The sequence below is a fragment of the Dipodomys ordii genome, unplaced genomic scaffold (assembly GCF_000151885.1).
Source record: "Dipodomys ordii isolate 6190 unplaced genomic scaffold, Dord_2.0 Scaffold127, whole genome shotgun sequence".
Taxonomy (NCBI): domain Eukaryota; kingdom Metazoa; phylum Chordata; class Mammalia; order Rodentia; family Heteromyidae; genus Dipodomys; species Dipodomys ordii.
Window position 1 is genome coordinate 1,544,645 of NW_012267343.1, and position 14,646 is coordinate 1,559,290.

The window sequence follows — 14,646 nt, forward strand, 5'->3', positions numbered from 1 at the left end:
AAAAAAAAAAAAAAAGGAAACGACAGTTGTTGTTGTATATACATGCCAAAAATAGTAGAATGGCTAAGTCCATTAACAATGCCAGCTTTCAAGACCTGGTAGATCCTAGCACAATAATAGATAGATAATCCAAACAGAAAAAAATAATCTCAGAACTAAATGACACTATAGACCAAATGCCATTAACAGACATCTACTGAGCATTTCACCCAGCTGCTGCACAACACACATTCTTCTCAGCAGCCCATAGAACTTTCTCCAAAATAGATCGTATTTTAGGACATAAAACAAGTCTTAGCAAATATAAGAAAATTTGAAGTAACTCCCTGTGTTCTATCAGCTCATAATAGTATTAAACTAGCACTCAACAGCAAAAGATACTACAGAGAATATTCGGACACATGGAGACAAACCAATACATTATTAAATGACCAACTAGTTATTGAGGAAATAAGGGGAGGAGATTTAGAAGTCTCTAGGAGCGAATGAAAAGGAGAACACAACCTCAAGACCTTTGGGGATACAACAAAGTAATGATAGAAATTTTATAGCTATGAATGCTTGGATAAGAGAGATGCCAAATAAATAGCTTTATGAACTCCTCAAGCTTTTAGAAAAAAAAAGCCAAACCCAAAATTAGAAGACTGAAATAAACAATAAAGACTTGTCATAAATCAATGAAACAGAGATTTTAAAACTACACAAAAAATATACAAAAAGTTGGTTTAAAAGTATAGCCTGGCGCTGGTAGCTCACACCTATAATCCTAGATACTCAGGAGGCTGAGATCTGAGAATTGCAGTTCAAAGCCAACCTAGGCAGAAAAGTCCATGAGATTCTTTTCTCCAATAAACCACAGAAAACTGGAAGTGGTACTGTGGCTCAAGTGGTAGCATGCTAGCCTTGAGCTGAAGAGCTGAGGGACAGATCCCAGGCTCAGAGTTCAAGTCCCATCATAGAAAAAACAAAAACAAACAAAAAAGTACAAGCTGGGTGCTGGTGGCTCATGCCTGTAATCCTAGCTACTCAGGAGGCTGAGATCTGAGGATCACGGTTCAAAGCCAGCCTGGGCAGGAAAGTCCGTGAGACTCTTACCTCCAATAAACCACTAGAAAACCGGAAGGTGGCACTGTGGCTCAAGTGGTAGAGTGCTCACCTTGAGCTGAAGAGTGCAGGAACAGCACCCAGGCCAAGAGTTCAAGCCCCACAACCGACCAAAAAAAAAAAAAAAAGTACATAAATCACAGGCAGCTAACTTAACCAAAAGAAGAGACTCGAATCAATAAAATTAGAGAGGTAAAAGGGATTATCACAATAAATACTAATAAAACCCAAATGATCATAAGAAAATACTTTGGAAACTCATATACAAATGAACTGGAAAATCTAGAAGAAACAGATTAACTTTTAGACACAGTTGACCTACTAAAATGGAACCAAGAGGTTATAAATCACCTAAACAGATTTATACCAAGAAATGAGATTGAAGCAGTAATAAAGAGTCTCCAAAGAGGAGAGATGCTTGCTGAGTTCCAACAGATCTTTCTGAAGAACTAACACCAATATTCCTCAAACTCCTCTATGAACTAGGAAGGGAAGGAATCCTGTCAAACTTAGGAAGTAAAACAGGCTCTATTTGAGAGGCAAAACGAGTGGAAGGACAATGGAGAAGATGAATGTAGATGAATATAATCAAAGAATATCACTAAAGGAAGAGAGCTAAAGATGGACAGAGGAGGCTATAATGTTCAGGATGCTTTGTATGCCTGTATGGAAATACCATAGTGTACTAGTAATGAGTTCAGTTCACCAGAAAAAGTAATAATAAAATAAAAAATATAAAAGCACAAAAAACATATAATTCAAAATAAGGTAAAAATTAGTTTATTTGTATGGTACTTCAACAAAGCCACTCAAATAATTACATTAAGCTAAATGTTGGTGGCTCACACTTGTAATCCTAGTTTCTCAGGAGGTTGAGACCTGAGGATTGTAGTTGGAAGCCAGCCTGTGCAGAAATATTTGTGAGATCCTTATCTCCAACTAATCAGCAGAAAGCCAGATATGGAGCTGTTACTCAAGTGGGTAGAGCACCAGCTTTGAGTGAAAAAGCTAAGCAATTATTTTTGTGTACTAGCACACACACAAAAAAAACACTATATCAAAGTGCTATTGTACTTATTATAGGAATACAACATGAAAATCAGGACGCCCCTTTACAGCGATCCATCACATTCCTTTAAAAATTAAAAATCCTCAGCAAAGGAAGCAGAGTGTGACTTACTAGGAGTTTCCATGATATCTTTGCTTGGGACAGTTCTTTGATATTTTCAGTAACTGTGGTATTCCCGGGAGGTAAATTCCCCAGGAGACCAGAGTAGATGTCCATTTTGGTTGCTCTCTGAGCTTGAATAGAAAGGACACAGTCCTTGAGTGCTTTACCCGGGATTCAAATTCTGACATGCTTCTTGCTCTGTGACCCTGGTGAGCCACACCGGCAACTCTGAGCTCACATTCACACACAAACTTGGAGAACAAAGTCTTTGTCCAGTGGTGCGATGAGGGTTGGCTGAGGATTCACCATGGCAGGTTCTCAGTTAGTTGAAGCTGAGTCTGAGGGATGGAGGAACAGAGGAGAGGAGGGGTACTAGATGTATCTAAGTAGAGTCTCAAAAGCCTCTCACCATCAGACATGTATTTAATAGTAGTCATTCATCAAATGGTCTGGATGCCTCCTACGTGTTCAGTGCTGCGCTTGTCTGGGTCACCAGCCGCAAACATCCCCGCCGTGCAGCCTGGTGAGAGAGACAACATTCAAATGAATACAAATAAATGTACCTTACCATAGCCAAGGGCTAAGGGGCTGGGCTGGTGTCCAGATTCATTGGTCCCCTCCTGTCCAGCCCGGGCCTCCCCAGGGCTGCTGCAGCCATATGGAAGGCATTGAACAGTGCTCTCATTCCAAATGTGTGGTTCTGCTCTCCAGACGCCTGTTCCTGGAAAGAGCGGGCCACTGCTGGCAGCCTGGGCCTCCGTGCAGATAAGGAGGTTTCCTTCCACCCAGTCAGGAGGGGGCAAGCTTCAGTAATGACCCTGTAAAGGGTGATTGCTGAGCCCTGTAGCTCTACCACTGACCCACCAGGATCTGACAGGTGGCCTAGAGAAAAGGGACTAGGGCAGCCCCAAGCACCAGAAGTCCAAGGATACCATTTGCTTTGTTGAAAAAAATTGTAAACATTTAAATCTACATCTTAAGGCAATATAAAGTTGGCATGGGGGAGAGTCTCAAGCTAATTTTCAGACCTGGAGTTCTTCTCTGTGCTGTCTCCTCCCTGCTGGGGCAGGGGGGCGAGGAGGGGGGGGGTCTTTTCCTGATGTCACTGACTATGCTAACAGTTATTCTGAGGAATTATGGGAAGTGACTGCTCAGCACCTGCCATGCACATTTAACTTCGTTTCCCTTGCACAGGGCCCATTGTACAAGCACGGACCCTGTTCACAGAGGAGGTAGCCAAGACAAAAATGAAATCCACAGGCGTGTCCAGTGGCCCCTAAATAGGCCATGGATTTGTTAAGAGCGCACAGTAGGTGGTCCTGCCCTAAATTCGCATCAGTCAACACTGATGCTCTCCATTTACTAGAAAACACCCTCTGCCACAAAGATCACTGGTGAACTTCCTTCACCTTTACCGTATCACAGGGTTGCTTTCCTATCTGCAATGCTCATACATGATACCCTCAAGGGAATGAACCCTCGGATGAAGAGTGGAGGGAATCGAGGCTCCTGTATGGCTTCCTTGTCAAATCACAGCTGCTTGAGCAGAGGAAAGGTGTCTTCATCCAGGGCATATAACACACTCATCAGGTTATTGAATTATGATATTCATATACCAGGGCCTAGTTATTATTTTAAAAAACAATCACAGCTGTCTCTTATTAGTTGCTTATTCCATACCAGGCACTTTTTTTTTTTAGTACAATCTCATCCAATCTATCACCACCTCTTACAAGGGGATGCTGAGATTATTCCCACTGCACAGATGAGAATGCTGAGACTGAGTGGTGACGCACCATGGCTGAGGCCTAGGAAATGACAGGGTTTTTATCTCCTCATCACTACACTGTTTTCCACTGCCCCTCATTTCCTGAACACCTGCTCTCTACAAAGTCCCAAGTGGACCACAGAGTGAATCATTCAAGTAGTCATCTGTTTGATCACCATTTTTTTTGCATTTATAAATAAGCTTAAATAGAATACACCTATTTTAGCATTTATGAATAGGTGTTTATTTATAGTATGCCTCAATTTACAAAGCACTCAACTTCCTTAGTGCTATATGAGAAAATAAACTTTTTTTACAGGAGTGACTGTGGAACAATTGAAGCATGGAGAACAGAAGCTGGAAAGATCAGAACCCAGGTGTGAGGCAGATAGGCAAAGGCTATAAAGACAGGTCACTAACGTCTCTTTTAGTTTTCCAGCAGCCAAATTTGATCCTCCACAATTTACTATGTCCCTAAGACACTGACACGCCATTGTGGAGACAAAATAAAACTCTCAGAAGCCCTGAAATCAGAGGGTTTGATTTTTTTTTCCAGTAAGTTGGCAGGCAGAGAATACTATTGAACATAAGGAACAATGTCCTCACATAGCCTTCAAATTGCACGTACAGCACAAGTCTCATGGACTGCTTCCTGAGCCCCTCCTTGGACCCCTCCAAGCTGGCCCACATCCCAAAGAGAAAGGCAGCTCTAATGAAAGAGCAGCTAGAGACACACCAGCCATGCGTGCCCATCTCAAGTTTAGTCCACAGGAAATGCTAACTGCAGTCTTCAGAAGAGCTTAGTACATAAACAGTTTGAATTAGTTGTTAACTTTAGTTAGGCATTCTCTCGCTCTCTCTCTCTCCCTTAGTCACACACACACACACACACACACATTTTGTCAGTTCTTTATAAAATAAAACTGACTGCCAGTGGCTCACTCCTGTAATTCTAGCTATTCAAGGGACTAAGATCTGAGGATTACATTACAGCCAGCCTAGGTAGAAAAGTCTGTGGGAGGGGCTGGGAAGGTGGCTCAGTGGTTAAAGCGCTTGCCTTGCATGCCTGAGGCCCTGGGTTCGATTCCTCAGCACCACATAAGCAAAAACAAAAAAGCCAGAAGTGGCACTGTGGCTCAAGTGGTAGAGCGCTAGCCTTGAGCTGAAGAGCTGAGGGACAGTGCCCAGGCCCAGAGTTCAGGCCCCATGACCAGACCCAGAAAAAAAGAAAAAAAGTCTGTGAGACCCTTATCCTCAGCTAACCACCAACAAGCCAGATATGGAGCTGTGGCTCAAGGGATAGAGAGCTAGTTTTGAGAGGAAAAAGCTCAGGGACAGCGCCCAAGATCTGAGTTCAAGCCCCATGACTGACCAGAGGGGGGGGCGAAGGAGAGGGAGGGAGGGGGGAGGGAGAGAGGGAGAGGGAGGGAGGGAGAGAGAGGGGAAGGAAGGAAGGAAGGAAGGAAGGAAAGACGGACTGATTTTTACAAGTGACTTATAAAGGACAAAAATTGGTTGGCGCATTCATCTTCTATTCCTCTGTGGGTTCCCCCGAATGCCCTTCTTGGCCTTTAGAGCCCCTTCCTGGCTCTGCAAGTCATAAGAGGCCTTCAGCTCTGTTTTGAGTAGTGGTACATCAGTGCGTTGTTTGCAGGAAAAGGGCAAAAAGGAATTCTTACAGGTGACTGTGACAAAGGGTACAGAGGGCTAGGTGGGTGGGGCTTGCTAGAGGCTACACCTCCACTTAGTACTGTATATCCAGACAAACAAATAGTTTTCTTTCTTTTGGGCAACGAGGTTATGCTCAAGGTGATACCCTCTGGCAAACAGGTGCCCAGAGTCCAGCCCTGTAAGTGCCCAGAACAGCACTGAGTCACATGTTGTTAGTGCCCTCCACCTAGGCTGCACAAGAATGAGCTAGAAACCTTTCAGTGCACACTTTCAACCCTACACCTGGGCCGCACCTCCAATCAGTCAGAATCTCCGAGAATGTGAGGAGGTACTGTGTTGCTGTACCTTCTATCAAGGGATACCCGTGTACAGACAAGGGTGATGAGCAGGTCTTAAAAGTGAGCATCTTCTCAGAGCCAGGTCTGCTACTGTATATGCATGGGCAAGAGCTCTCCAACGCTCCCAGGGGAGGGGAGAGGAGGACACATGAGCACAGAGACTCTTAGGATAAATGTCATGAGCAGAGGTGGAGGCAGCAGGTGTACCTGGCTGTTAGCAGCCTGGAGAACCCTAGCTCCTCCTGGCACACACCCACAGCAGTCAAAGAGATGCTCGGGCTGGATTAGGGAATAAATGCAATCCAGCCACATCAAAAATGGGAGGCAAATTCCAGCCAAAGCAGTTTGTAGTCTAAGGTTCTAAGACCCAAGTGAAGGAAGCAGAGGTAGCTAGAGTTGTTGGGCACAGCTGAGTCAAAGGGAGGGGGGAGTGTAGAAAGAGAACAAAGAGGCAGGAGAGGTCCATATCACAAAGGACTTTGTATGATAGGCTGAGATTGAATTTGGCCATAAGCTGGGAGGAGCCTCTGAAGAGCTTTAAGCCAAAGAGTCATACAAATAAGCAAATTTAGGTTGGGCTGGGGTTACCAGGGAGGGGGCTTCCAGAAAGGGATCAGACTTGAGGCAAACGGTCAGGAAAATGAGGGTTCTAACCAGTTGCTTCAGTTAAAACTACTAGAAACGCTTCCTTCCCCATCCAACCCAACACTCTTTGAAACAGTCTGAATCACAGGCTGCCTGGATTTAAGATGTGTTGTCTGTTATTTGAAAGCTGTGGTTTCTCTTTAATAGAGTCTGGGCCCCATCCTTTGATTAGGAACCAGGAAAGAATCTTCTTGTGGAGACAGCTAATGACTGAAATAAAGTGAGCTTTACCAGGAGCTTATGGCTGTGCACTCTTTCTCCCTCCCTCCCTCCCTCTCCCTTCCTTCCTCTCTTCCTCTCTCTCCCTCTCCCATCTCCCTCCCCTCCCTCTCCCTGACTTCTAACTAGTAAGTTTTCAGTACATTTTTTTTAATGGGCTGCCCTCAGAGCCAGCTGGAAAGTCTTTTTCCATAAACTTTCTCTGAGACAAGTAGCCTGGTTTCACATATTAAATTGAAAATTTAAAAAGAGTTGCTCAAAAGAAATAAAAGTTACAGGCTCATTTGGAAGGCCTCAGCTCACAAATGCTGGGTCAGGGACCAGTGGCATCTGCCCATTTTGTTGGTTTTGAGGGTTGTTTATTTGCAAAAGCTGGTGATCAGTGATAACAACTACTTGTTTATTGATTCACTCAGCAAACACATACCAAGCACTTCCTGGTTGCCAGGGCTTAAGCTAGGCACTAAACTGAGAAGCCATGCTATGTTATAAACTGCATGTACTTTTGTTACTTCATTTCTCAGAAGAGGAAGTGGAGGCCCGACCTTAGAGATCAGATGACTTGCTCTGAGTCACGATTTTAAGAAAGGAAGAAAACCTGACCTTAGCTCATCCAAGTCTACAAACTTGGGTTCCTTCTTTTGCTCCTGAATTTGAACGCAGGACCTTGTACTTGCTAAGCAGGTGGTCTTCTTGAGCCATGCCCCTAGCCTTTTTTTTTTGCAGTGATTATTTTTCAGAGAGAATCTCAGATTTCTTGCCCAGGCTGGCCCAGACTTCTATCCTTCTATTCCCCAATCCAGCCCGAGCATCTCTTTGACTGCTGTGGGTATGTGCCAGGCTGTTAACAGTCAGGTACACCTGCTGCATAGCTGAAATTACAAGCAGGAGCTACTTCACCTAGTCCAAATAGTCCACATTTTGAAAAAGGGAAAGCCACCAGCTATCTCTCCAGTGGGCTGGGAAGGGTCTGACTATGCTCTTTATTTTCCCTGTCACTTGACAGTCTAAGCCACTTGCTGCAAAGCCTGTGCCTTATAGTATCCATCCCCTTGCTATTTTTTATCTCCCTGTCTTAGTATCTCTCTTTTTTTTTTCATTCAAATTATATCTGCCCTCTCCAACTCTGGCTCCAACTCCTTCAAGACTTCCTCCTGCAGTCCAGCTGCTTTGGATTGCATGCCCTTTATCTTCTAATTGTTCTCCACTCCAATCAACACAGAGCCCTGGGTTTGTTGAAGTCTCACAGGTGTGATCCAGATGCCAGTGGTCTGAACCACATCTGGAGTGAAGAGCTCCCTGCTCATAGGCTCTTCCCACCAAGCATCCCACACATAGGGAACTCCCTGAATTGGAGGCCCATGAGACCTGAACTGTAACCTTAGAGGGAACAACTCTAAGACATTTATCTGAAGATTCTGGCTAACTGCTTGGAGCTACTGTACCTAACGGAGACCCAAGACTGGAAGCAGAACAGAGAAGACAGGTGAGCCCAGAGAGTTTCTTCTGAGAGCAGCAAGAATGAAGTTTTTAAAGATCCTGGAGATTCTGGTGACAGAATTACCACAGCCCCTCTAAGCAAAAAGCTCCTGCAAGTCACTTAAAGATTCTCCCTCACCCAGCTAGGGATTACTTCACATTGGTGTTACCTGTCACACAAAAAAAAAAACAACCATGAAGGCTTTCAAACAAATTGTGGCAGTAGAAACCTTCCAGCGGACTCTGCGCTCTGAGGAGTATCTGAGATCTCATGAATCAATATGACATTCATTTCTGGGCCGGGGGAAGACACTTTGATCAAATTATGGTTCATATATTGGTTTACCTCTTGACATTGAACAAGACTCTCCTGCTGTCTAGACACGTGTTTCCCATCTGAAAACAATGAGCTGGGTGATGACTTGGAAGATCCGCTCCAGCTGACCCTGAGTCATATGTCTAACACTTCCTACTTGCTGGACCTCAGGCACACTAAACCTCAATGTCATCCATGTCATCAGCTATAGAATGAGAGAGTCATATCCCTTGCCTTGCTCACCTTGCACAACTGCCCAGAGGGAGGGATGAGCAAAGTAAAGTGCCTAGAGCTGTTCCTATCTGAGGCTTTATTGCAGGATGAAAGTTGTGTGACAGCAAGGCTATCTTATGCTACGAACCCAATGATGGGCATAAGGATGTGGTGGCTAAAGGCTGTGGGACCAGACATGACTTAGCTCACCCATTTACCATTACTATTATTATTGTCAGTCGTGGGGCTTGAACTCAGGCCCTGGGTACTGTCTCTGAGCTCTTTTACTCAAGGCTAGTGCTCTCCCACTTTGAGCCACAGCTCCACTTCTAGTTTTCTGGTGGTTAATTGGAGATGAGAATTTCACAGACTTTCTTGCCTGGGCTAGCTTCTAACCTTGATCCTTAGATCTCAGCCTCCTGAGTAGCTAGGATGACAGAAATGCTCTCTAGCCACACTGAGGACAACCACTGGCCTCCAATGATGACACGCAAGGGACATAGGATGGGCATTCCTAATCTGGATTCCAACCTGTGCCACCAGTACTAACTGAACCCTATGAGGAACCATGTCATATCCATTCTTGTTTGCTTTCCTCTAATTATTAATTGAGCAATCTCTTTTGCAAAATGCCCAGCCAGGAATCTGGGGACCAGTTCTCCTATATGTCCTTTTCCTTTATGTCCAGCTTGAGGCTGGGAGCTCAGCCACCTTCCTGATTGATTCATTTGATTGGCTTAATCCCAGAGAAAACGTCTTGTAAATATTGGAGCTCACCAAACACATAGACCCTCTATATCAATGTAGGAATAATTTGAAAGACATTTCAATCTGCCTTGGAAGTATATACTGTAAAATGAACAAAACAAACAAGTTACCCAGAATACTAGGCTAAAAATCTGCCTGTGTGTCTGTATCCATCCATCTACCTATCTGTGCCAAATAAAAAGCGTGATAAACATCTAATAAACATAAAAATATTGAATATGAACATTGATTTTAATTAAATATTTTTAATATAAAAAGTTAATAATAACCTAATGAACTATACAACTTGTAGGTAGGGACAGGAGGGAAAAATTAGGAGAGAGCTACATTGCCCCAAAAGAAATGTACTCATTATCTGACTTATGAAATGGTAACCCGTTTGTACATCACCATAATAATATCAATAAAAAGAAACAATTAAGCCAGGCACCAGTGGCTCACACCTGTAATCCTAGCTACTCAAGAGGCTGAGATCTGAGGATCGTGGTTCAAAGCCAGCCTGGGCAGGAAAGTCTGTGAAACTCTTATCTCCAATAAAAATCCACCAGAAAACTGGAAGTGATGCTCTAGCTCAAATGGTAGAGTGCAGGCTGGGAAGTTGGCTCAGTGGTAGAGCGCTTGCCTTGCATGCATGAGGCCCTGGGTTCGATTCCTCAGCACCATATAAGCAAAAAGAAAAAAGCCAGAAGTGGCGCTGTGGCTCAAGTGGTAGAGCGCTAGCCTTAAGCTGAAGAGCTGAGGGACAGTGCTCAGGCCCAGAGTTCAAGCCCCACGACTGACAAAAAACAACAGCAACAACAAAAACTAATTAATAAAAAACAAAAAGACAAAATAAAACAAGTATATAAGCGACATCAGTGTTTTTACAATTCAAATCTTTATAGAAAATTTTTTTATGAAGAATGACATAGATTTGTTCTGTACCTTATAGTTTCACCAGCGAACACGTCTGATGAGAGACAGGATGACTTCATGGTTACCAGTGAGAGAAAAGCAAACTGAGTTCAAAGAAATAATGTAATCATAAGAGAGACCTTAGAACTCACCAGTGTGTGCTCAGAGTTGACTGACCCCATCTCTTGGATATATCTGTCCCTAAACATCCTACCAGCTCATGGCCAGGGGCATCTTGAGGTTGGAGGCTAGGTCTTCCTCACCTTGCCCAATTCCCAGCAGACTATCTGTCCACTATACGGTTCTCTACATGGTCCTCATGCTGGAAATGTGAATAAGGGACCAACTTATTGCTAAGGCTCAGAGAAGAAAAGAGACCCTCCCTGGTCGCACAGCCAGCTGGGGGTGGGGGGGGGCACAGGATGTCCTGGGATGTGATTAAAAATTCTATTCTGCATCCACTGGGCTCAGAGAGGCACATACTTGACATTGATCCCCCCAAAAGCCACTGGTGAAGGTGTTCATGGCTTAGTGGCTAGTCAAGATCATGGGAAGTTCAGTAGGTCATGGTATGACCATGTCAATCCATAGTGCTTATGACTATGATTTCTGCTGTAATTTGAAACTCAGCACCTCTGTGTTAAGACTATTCTAAATCAATGCTGAAATTCAGGCAATGAAACCCAACCTGTCTAACTGATCACCTGCATAGTAATTATTTCCAAAAGCCTTAGAACAATAATAATTATTTGTACTGGTGAAAAATGTTTGCTTCAAAAAGCACTTGCATAGATGCTGAGTTGCTTAGACCTGGAACAAGTATTTACAAAACAAAATGCTGTTCTCTCAAAATAAGTCAGTGAGTGTACATTTCAAATAGGTGGCTTTCTTTATGTGAATTATACTTCAATAAAGCTTATTTTAAAAATGAGTCAGTGAACATCACAAGTCACTTACATTTGCTTACCTGTTCATTTCTATATTTTCCATCACTGAAAGAAAACAGGCAATTGTAGTAGCAGGGGGAAATGAGTGATCACAGATCTTCTGTCCAGATTTGTTTGGGTTATTTGTTCTGTTCTGTTTTGCTGATATTGGGACTTGACTCTGGACCTTATCCTCTTGCTTGGCTTTTTTGCTCAAGGATGATAACTCTACCAGGAGCCAACTCCTCCACTTCTGGCTTTTTACTGGTTAATTGAAGTCTCATGGACTTTTCTTGCTGGGCTGGCTTTGAACTTCAATCCTCAGATCTCAGCCTCATCAGAAGCTCGGATGACAGGCATGAGCCACCAGCACCAGCTCTCTCTAGGTTCTTTAGCCTTTGAGTGGTCTCCTCTGACAGCCAGATGTTGGGATACGGTTGAGGAGAGGGGCTAAGTCCTGACTTCATATATTTTAGGTGTGATGTTTATCCCATTTTCTCCTTAATACCTGCTGAGTCTTGCTCACCAAGCTGTGATCTATTCCTCTTGATGAGTATATTCATTTGATGTCAGGTGAGGAATAATTAGTGATTTCTAAAGTTTTACAGTTATATACTGTAGGACATTAAATTTTAGGCATGAGCATCTTCAGTTTTATTGGATGTTGCTAAACTGTTCTCCAAAGTCATACCACTTTGTACCTCCATTAGTGGATTTCAGGGCACAGTGGAACCACGTCCTCACCCACTCCCCCAAATTGACAAACATTTACTCCCTGCCAATCAGGTGTGAACACCCTTTCATATTTGTGGTCATTTGGTCATTTGTGAATGACATTGATATCTTTCACCTATTTCCTTGGATATCTGTCAGCCCATTCCACCTGCTTCACCTGGAATCTCACGTCTCTGTTTCTATAGCCTTCCTAAAGGCTACCTCCTCCATGAAACGTAACCTCTAAACAACCACAAATAACACTTCACCTTTCTTGTGGGATTGTCATTTCCTGTCTTTATAATCTTGTAGCAACTTCTCATTTGTCACACCACTTTGTAGCTTCCCAAAGCACCTGCTCCTTCATTTATGCTTTATAAATAGTAACCCTTTACCTAAGCAGTGGTGCTCGTTTTGAATAGACACAAAACATGGCATATATGAGGAATTGCTCACTCAGTAGCCCACACTGGCCCAAAGGTAGAAGTGGACTTGGATTCTCCAGTTCCAAATCCAGAACACCACAGAAGACCCTCTGATTTATAGTCATGTGTTTACTAATACTTATCCTACCGCTGACTCCCCCACAAGACAGTGGACCCCTTCTCTCGTAGTCACCTGTATACCCAAACCCTCAGTTCTAGCCTCACACAGAGATACCTGACCACAGAATTCTTGACAAGCTGCAGTACTCACCTGCACATCCACACGAAGCCATCCTGAGAAGCTCAGCGAGACAGCCCCTTCTCTCCAACTTGGCTGCTCTCAAAGGTGAACCCAGCTATGTTATGGCCTTATAGGTCATTAATTACACACATGTAGTTTGGCCCAGGCTGGACAGGTGTTCTCTCTGCAAACTGTAAGGCCCTTTGGGTCTTGCAAACGTGTTCTTCCAAGTGTACACTCTGACTGATGGGGTTTCTCCCAGCTTTCTTTCCAGAGTAGGCAGAAGGGAGGTGGGTATTCAGAAGTGTGTTTGGACTGGGGTTCTAGGACCTAGAACATAAGGAACAGTTAGGCAGAGCCAGGAGAGGAGGAGCATGAGGAAGGGAGGGAGAAGACTCTTGCATCTGGGGTTGGGGAAGCAGGGTATAAGACAGACAGGGGCTGCAGAGTGGATTGACCACACCCCAAGGAGGCAGATGACCAAGGGCCTATACCCTGGGCCCTTTCTCCTGTGGAAGGAAGGTGCTGCTCACTCACCAAACCCATGAATGCACACAGTCCCCTGGCCTCCTGGTGGTGTCTGCAGAGCCTAGAAGCAGGTGAGAGGGGACTGAGGAGTGCTGGCCAAGGGTTCTCTCAGACCTTTCCCCCAAGAGTCTGGGGCTGCCTTTGCTCAGAGGGCAGGAGGGGCCTTGTTTGATTGGAACCCTGCATGGCCATACAATCTGCTGTTTCACGATTGTTCTTTCAATGCATGCTGGGTGGGTACATATATGTTGTGTGTTTGTGCATGTGATGTGTGCAATGGTAGCTTTGTTGTGTTTCTGTATTCTGGGTCTGTGTGCAGTTAGTGGTGCACTTTCCTTCTTTCCTTTTTTCTCTTTCTCCCCCCCCCCTCCACCGTGCTTGAGCACTGTTTGTTTCTTAGTTTTGTTTTTGTTTTTCCATTCAAGTGGAGCCATACTATCACTTCTGGATTTTTGGTGGTTAACTGGAGATTAGAGTCTCACAGACTTTCCTGCCCTGGGCTAGCTTCTAATTGCGGTCCTCAGATCTCAGCCTCTGGAGTAGTGGCTCAGGCGTGAGCCACCGGCGGCAGCCACGGGCTTCGGGGTGTACTTCGTTGGAAGCGTAACTTTATTGCAGCCCTCTGTCTACCTACGCGGAGGGCACCCCCGTCTCCTGGTGTGCCTCCGTGCCTCCCTCCGTGTGGCTGGCGATGGTTCAGGGACCCAGAATGTAAGAGAGACCAGGCAGAAGGGCGTGCAAAACCCAGGAGAGGAAGAGCCGTGCAGGAGGGAGACGACTTGGATCTGGGGTTAAGAGGGGACTCCACTCCGCCGAGTCGCGCGCACGGCGCGGTGCGCGGGGACTCGTGGAGTCCGGCTGTTTTTCTCGCGCACGATCGAAGCTGTGCGGTCCGGGCGCTGGCCGTGCGGTTCGGTTTCGCGGTGCCTAGGCTGCGCGGGTGGCGCCCGGGCGTGCAGCCGCGAGCCCGCGCCGGGCGCACAGGCGAAGTTTCCGCTCTGTCCCTAAACATCCTACCAGCTCATGGCCAGGGGCATCTTGAGGTTGGAGGCTAGGTCTTCCTCACCTTTACAGCATGCCCAATTCCCAGCAGACTATCTGTCCACTATACGGTTCTCTACATGGTCCTCATGCTGGAAATGTGAATAAGGGACCAACTTATTGCTAAGGCTCAGAGAAGAAAAGAGACCCTCCCTGGTCGCACAGCCAGCTGGGGGTGGGGGGGG

General features: G+C 45.0%; 1 protein-coding gene and 1 long non-coding RNA gene across 3 annotated transcripts in view; one reads left to right on the forward strand and one right to left on the reverse strand.

The window, feature by feature from the left end:
- Positions 1–2,126: 2,126 nt before the first annotated feature.
- Positions 2,127–14,324, reverse strand: LOC105996170. Of its 2 annotated transcripts, XR_001175595.1 has the most exons (4): positions 14,051–14,324; positions 13,430–13,481; positions 12,923–13,222; positions 2,127–2,795 (listed from the first exon to the last, which is right to left on the reverse strand). It is a non-coding gene; the product is annotated as an uncharacterized LOC105996170 (long non-coding RNA). The 2 variants fall into 2 exon arrangements; XR_001175594.1 differs by lacking the exon at positions 14,051–14,324 and having other exon boundaries at positions 13,430–13,496.
- Positions 13,384–14,646, forward strand: part of Phf19 (PHD finger protein 19) — a 22,264-nt gene continuing 21,001 nt past the window's right edge. Inside the window, exon 1 of the mRNA XM_013030165.1 lies at positions 13,384–13,491. The gene's annotated coding sequence lies outside the window, so the exon portion shown is untranslated. The remainder of the gene's footprint in view (positions 13,492–14,646) is intronic.